A 5,706-nucleotide genomic window follows, 5' to 3' on the forward strand; every position below is an offset into this window, starting at 1 on the left:
TGCCTTGCCTTCTCTCTGAGATTCTGCACTCTGCTCCATGCTTCCAAGTCTCTGGATCCATTCCGTTCATCAGTTTATTTTGTTACTAAATTCCACATATGAGTGAGATCATGTGATTCTTGTCTTTCTCTGAGTGACTTATTTCACTTAGCATGATACTCTCCAGGTCCCTTCATGCTGTCTCAAAGGGTAAGAGATTCTTCTTTTTAACTGCTGCATAGTATTCCATGGTATAAATGTACCACAGCTTTTTTATTCACTCATCTACTGATGGGCACTTGAGTTGTTTTCAGATCTCAGCTATTGTAAATTGTGCTGCTATGAACATAGGAGTGCATACATTCTTTCTGATTGATGCTTTGGGTTTCTTAGGATATATTCCTAGAAGTAAAATCACTGGGTCAAATGGCAGTTGCATATTTAATTTTTTTTTTTTTTAATATATTTTATTGATTTTTTTACAGAGAGGAAGGGAGAGAGATAGAGAGTTAGAAACATCGATGAGAGAGAAACATCGATCAGCTGCCTTCTGCACATCTCCTACTGGGGATGTGACCGCAACCCAGGTACATGCCCTTGACCGGAATCGAACCTGGGACCCTTTAGTCCGCAGGCCGACGCTCTATCCACTGAGCCAAACTGGTTTCGGCAGTTGCATATTTAATTTAAAAAATATTTTTATTGATTTCAGAGAGGAAGAGAGAGGGATAAAGAGAGATAGAAACATCAATGATGAAAGAGAATAATTGATCAACTGCCTCCTGCACGCCTCCCTTGGGGATCGAGCCTGCAACCCGGGCCTGTGCCCTGACTGAGAATCAAATTGTCACCTCCTGGTTTATAGGTTGATGCTCAACCACTGGCCAGGCTTGGATAATCTTCTGAATGGTTCTTTGTAAATGAGGGCCCTTCAAATGTGGTCTAATGAGGTCATTAAAGCATCCCTTCTATAAGGGTCCCTTCATGTAGGTGTTTGAGGATGGGATATACTAGAGCTTCAGAAAGTAAGATCGTAGCATGAGTATTGATCTTCCATACAGAATTAGGGTCAGTGTTAGAGAATCCCCATTCACTGGCCCTTTCCTCATCTGGTTCTGTGTATTGGGTTTTAAATTCTGATAACTTCAGGTGGGAAATTAAAGATCCAAGAAGTGGCAGCCCTCAGGAAGCCTGTCTTGCTGCTTTTTTGGGCAGTTGGGTGTCCCTGGCTTGTTGGGAACCTTTCTTCTGGTGTCCTGGGCAGTGCACTATGGCAATCTGGTTCAGTAGATTCACTGTTTCTAACAATTTAAAAATCTTATTTGCATGTTATTTTTTTTTTTGCCTTTGATCATATTTTTATTCAAAAATTAGCTGTCCAAAGTGATTTGACTTTATGGAATAAACAAATTTAAGTTTATGTCACAGGCTTCTTTCTTCTATCGTGGGTTTCTTTTCTGCGGACTTCTTCTCAGCTGCTGGTTTCTTGGTAGCTGCAGCCTTTTTCCCACCAAAGGCTTCTTCTGCTTCTTTTTTTTTTTTTTTAAATATATTTTATTGATTTTTTACAAAGAGGAAGGGAGAGAGATAGAGAGTCAGAAACATCGATGAGAGAGAAACATCGATCAGCTGCCTCCTGCACACCCCCCACTGGGGATGTGCCCGCAACCCAGGTACATGCCCTTGACTGGAATCGAACCTGGGACCTTTCAGTCCGCAGGCCGACGCTCTATCCACCGAGCCAAACCGGTTCCGGCTTCTTCTGCTTCTTAAGGCCCACAGCCTTCTTTCCTTTCTTCCCGACCTCAGGCTTCTTGCCTGGAACCCCCTTCTCATCTGATTTGGCTTCTAGTGCTGCTGCTTTATCCACCCGGAGCTTGTGGTTCTTGGCCCGGCGAAGAATGGTGTTCCGGCGCATGGTCTTTGCATATGAGTTTAGCTTCAACATAATCCTCAAGGTTTTCAGTGGATTCTTCTTCAGGACTCTACTGTGAATCTTCTTGCATGGTGCTCGGAGGGCTCTTTGGATCTCTGGGCTTTTCAAGATTTTGCTAAGGGTTGTATTGAACATCGAGTGCATGGGGAGGTTGCAGTTACTCTTGGGGGAGGCAGCTCTACACCAAGGTCCATACAGCTCATCTAACTTGTGGAAAGCACTTTCAGTCCAAATGCAGAAACGGCCCACATTCCCTCCAGGAGCAAGTTTCAAAATGTTCAGTTTGCTTACATTAAGCAGAGTACTTCCAGGGATGTTTCTGAAGGCTTTGATGATACCATTGTCTCATGGTAGATGATGCAAGGTGCCCTGCGCTGGATACTACAACGGTTTCTCATTTTGCCCTTGCCAGCTCTCATTTGCTGAGAAGCATAGACCTTTTTTTTCTCATTCCAGGTTTTGAATTTCTTAAGAAGCAAAACAGCTTCCTTGGGTTTTTTGTAGCCTTCAACTTTATCTTCAACCACCAAAGGAAGTTCAGGTACTTCCTCAATACGGTGACCTTTAGACATGACCAGTGCTGGTAAGGCTGAGGCAGCTAGGGCAGAGCAGATGGCATGATGTTTCTGTGTTGTGTTCACTCTGGGTTCCAATGGCGCCAGGTTTTGGTTGGTGCAAACATGCGGCCCCATGACACATATTTCCAAAAGCACCCTGGCCAGAAGGATTAGTTCCACCACCTTGGACTCTAGGAATTCGAGCCATAGCTCTGCCAGCACCCCAGACTCAGCACTGGCTTGATGACCTGCCAATTCACTGATATCATAGGGCTGTCTATTGTTTTTGCACAAGTTGGAGTGAACAAAGTTCACAGTATCTGGTCAGATGGGAGACTTGAACACAGTAGGCAAAGTGACATTTTTTATTTTTGCCAGATGTTTATCCTTTTCAGAGTACACAGCTATCAGTGGACGAGCACATGCCATGGCGGGAGGGGGGGGGTGGGCGGGAGGCGGGGACAGGGCGGGGGGGGACGTTGAGAAGGCCACACTCCTCTCAACCCAGCAGCTCCCACAGGAAAGGCTCATTTGTATGTTTTGATGTCCGTATTCCCTGAGGTTAAGATCCTTTTTCTTTCCATATTGCCCCATGGCCTAGATTACCATGAAGGCATATTTAGACTCAGTGTCGAAGTCAACATTCTTTCCCTGGGATAATTCTAAGGCCCTGGTGAGATCTATGAGTTCAGCCTTTTGTGCCGAGGTTAGTCATCAGAGTGATACTTTTTGACCAGCAAAATAGGGATGTTATAGGGAGACTGGCATGGCTGAATTAATCCTGATTTTAAGAATTTCTGCAATACCGGTTGAATTCTCTTTAAAGTTTCCTTTTTTAGGAGGTATTGTTTCTTCTGTGAGATATATGCCCCTTCTTTAGGTTAATTTTTATTGTTTGGATGTTAACCACCCTACCCAGGGTTTCATCAGCCCAAACAGCTCAATCAACCTGTTTGTAGGTCTCAGGTGGGAAGAGTTCACCTCCGGGCTCTTCAGAGCAAGTCAGGAGCACCTGGAGCTGGAGAGCATGTTCCGACGGGGCTCCTGAGCATAGCTGCTGCTTCTCAGGGTAAGAGGTTATTTGTGAATGTCATTTACAAAGTATATCTCAGGCCAACAATGGAATGGGGCAGTCTGGAAAAAGATGAACTATGGCTTATTATTAGATTGGGGCCCATAACAAAGACATAGGGGTGAGTGGTGCAAATCAGGCTATTGTCAGTAAGATTATTAGTAAAAGTTATACTATATTGGCCAAAGGAGTTCTGGTAGTTACTGTGCCACAATTTCAAAGGCTGAAAACATGGCTCAATCTGCATAAAATTTCCTAAACTGGCAAGCCTACTACTTGAGGTCGTGGGGAACTTATTCCTTCCTCAGTCCAAACCTTAGGCATGTCTGCATGACCGATATAATTAGCATTAGACGTACTGTGTACCAGAATGTCAATGTGGTTGGCTTGCAAATGACCATGGGGCCTTCAATTTATAATTTGTTGGTCCCCTAGGCATGATTTCCTTGACAGACTTCCCAAAGGAATGTCTCAGTAGAGGGGTCCCATCACTTATTTTGTTTACACAGAGGGATAGGAGGCACAGTAGTATTAGATTATCACAGGCCCGACTGCCTGCTGAGAGAAATATTTAATTTATCAAATTGCTTTAAAAATGCTTTCTTATATCTGAAAAACAAAAAGTTTAAGAATTAGTAATATTTTTAACAAAAGTTACAAAAACAATATAATTATTTTCTATTTATTTAGCTTTTTATTTTTTCTGTTAGTATTTCTACAAATTTAGATACTTTATGGAGTAATGTAAATTATATGGAATCTTGTTCTTTCTGTAAAACATAATATTTTGTAATATTATAATTTATAACAATTAGTTATACATGAAAGCATATTAGAAACTATTTAACATGCACATATAAATAGAATATAATTATCATTTTCTTATTTGACAGAGCTTCCCATATACCTTAATATAAAATTTTTCTTCATAAGGAGAGAAAGCAAATCTTAAAATTCAAAACCTGGAAGGTAAGCAAATATATTACATTATTATATATTACTAGGAGCCCAGTGCATGAATTTGTGCACCTTGAAAGGAACTGTGGGCTGTGAGGCTGCAGTGGGCCCAGGGGTGGGTCTCGGCCCATCCTCCATGCCCCTGACCAGCCCCTCCCGCTGTGGTCCCCAGTCTCCTCTCTGCTGGCAGCCTCACTCCTGCTGCCACTGCCGCTCCCATGCGCTGATGGCATTGGCCCTGCTCATACCCGCTGATGGCACCGAGTGATTGGGGCCAGCACCAGCAGCAGGTGTGAGCGGTGGCTGCTGCCCCGATCACCCCTCAGGAGCAGAGGTGGGTAGAGAAGCCCACAGGGGCAATCAGGGCCAGCAGCCACTGCTTGCACCTGCTGATGGCGCGGAACGATCAGGACCGGCATCAGGCGCTGGCAGTGGGTGCAAGTGGTGGCTCTGGCACCAGCAGAGGGTGTGAGTGGCAGCTGCTGGCCCTGATTGCCCCTCAGGAGCAGGGGGTGTGGAGAAGCACTGATGGGCGATCGGGGCTGGCAGCCGCCGCTTGCACTCGCTGACAGTGCCAATCCATCGGGGCCAGCGCTGGGCACCAGCAGTAGGTGCGAGAGGCAGCTCTGGTGCCAGCAGCTGGTGTGAGTGGGGATAGCATCTGCAGCTGGTGCAAGCGCCAGGCGGGACCACAGCACGTGGGAGCAAAGAATTTTTAGTAACCACCAGAGGCTCGCCTCAATGACAGCGACTGGCACCCCACCTTGGTCTGGCGCCCTTGCTCACCTGCTCCACCATCCCATCACGGCCGACACCTGCCATGTTCCGCATGCGCCTCCTGATGGTCATCGCATATCATAGCAACCGGTTGTCCGGTTGTTTGGTTGTTCTGCTGTTTGGTCTATTTGCATATTAGAATTAAGTAACCTATTCATTTAAAGTAATCAACTTCCTTATTAAAATAACATAATTATTTTATTTTATTTAATTTTTAATTTTTTAAAAATCTTTATTGTTCAGATTACATTTGTTCCTCTTTTTTCCCCCCCCATAACTCCCCTCCTCCCAGTTCCCGCCCCACCCTCCGCCCTCACTCCCCACCCACTGTCCTCATCCATAGGTGCACGATTTTTGTCCAGTCTCTTCCCGCATCTCCCACTCCCCTTTACCCCCCCAAGAATAGTCAGTCCATTCCCTTTCTATGT

General features: G+C 45.0%; 1 pseudogene; it reads right to left on the bottom strand.

The window, feature by feature from the left end:
• Nucleotides 1–1,108: 1,108 nt before the first annotated feature.
• On the bottom strand, nt 1,109–2,901 carry LOC139005231 (large ribosomal subunit protein uL4-like; annotated as a pseudogene).
• Nucleotides 2,902–5,706: the final 2,805 nt, after the last annotated feature.

The sequence above is a fragment of the Myotis yumanensis genome, unplaced genomic scaffold (assembly GCF_028538775.1).
Source record: "Myotis yumanensis isolate MYYU_CA2020_CCGP unplaced genomic scaffold, mMyoYum1.0.hap1 SCAF_1, whole genome shotgun sequence".
NCBI classification, from domain to species: Eukaryota; Metazoa; Chordata; class Mammalia; order Chiroptera; family Vespertilionidae; genus Myotis; species Myotis yumanensis.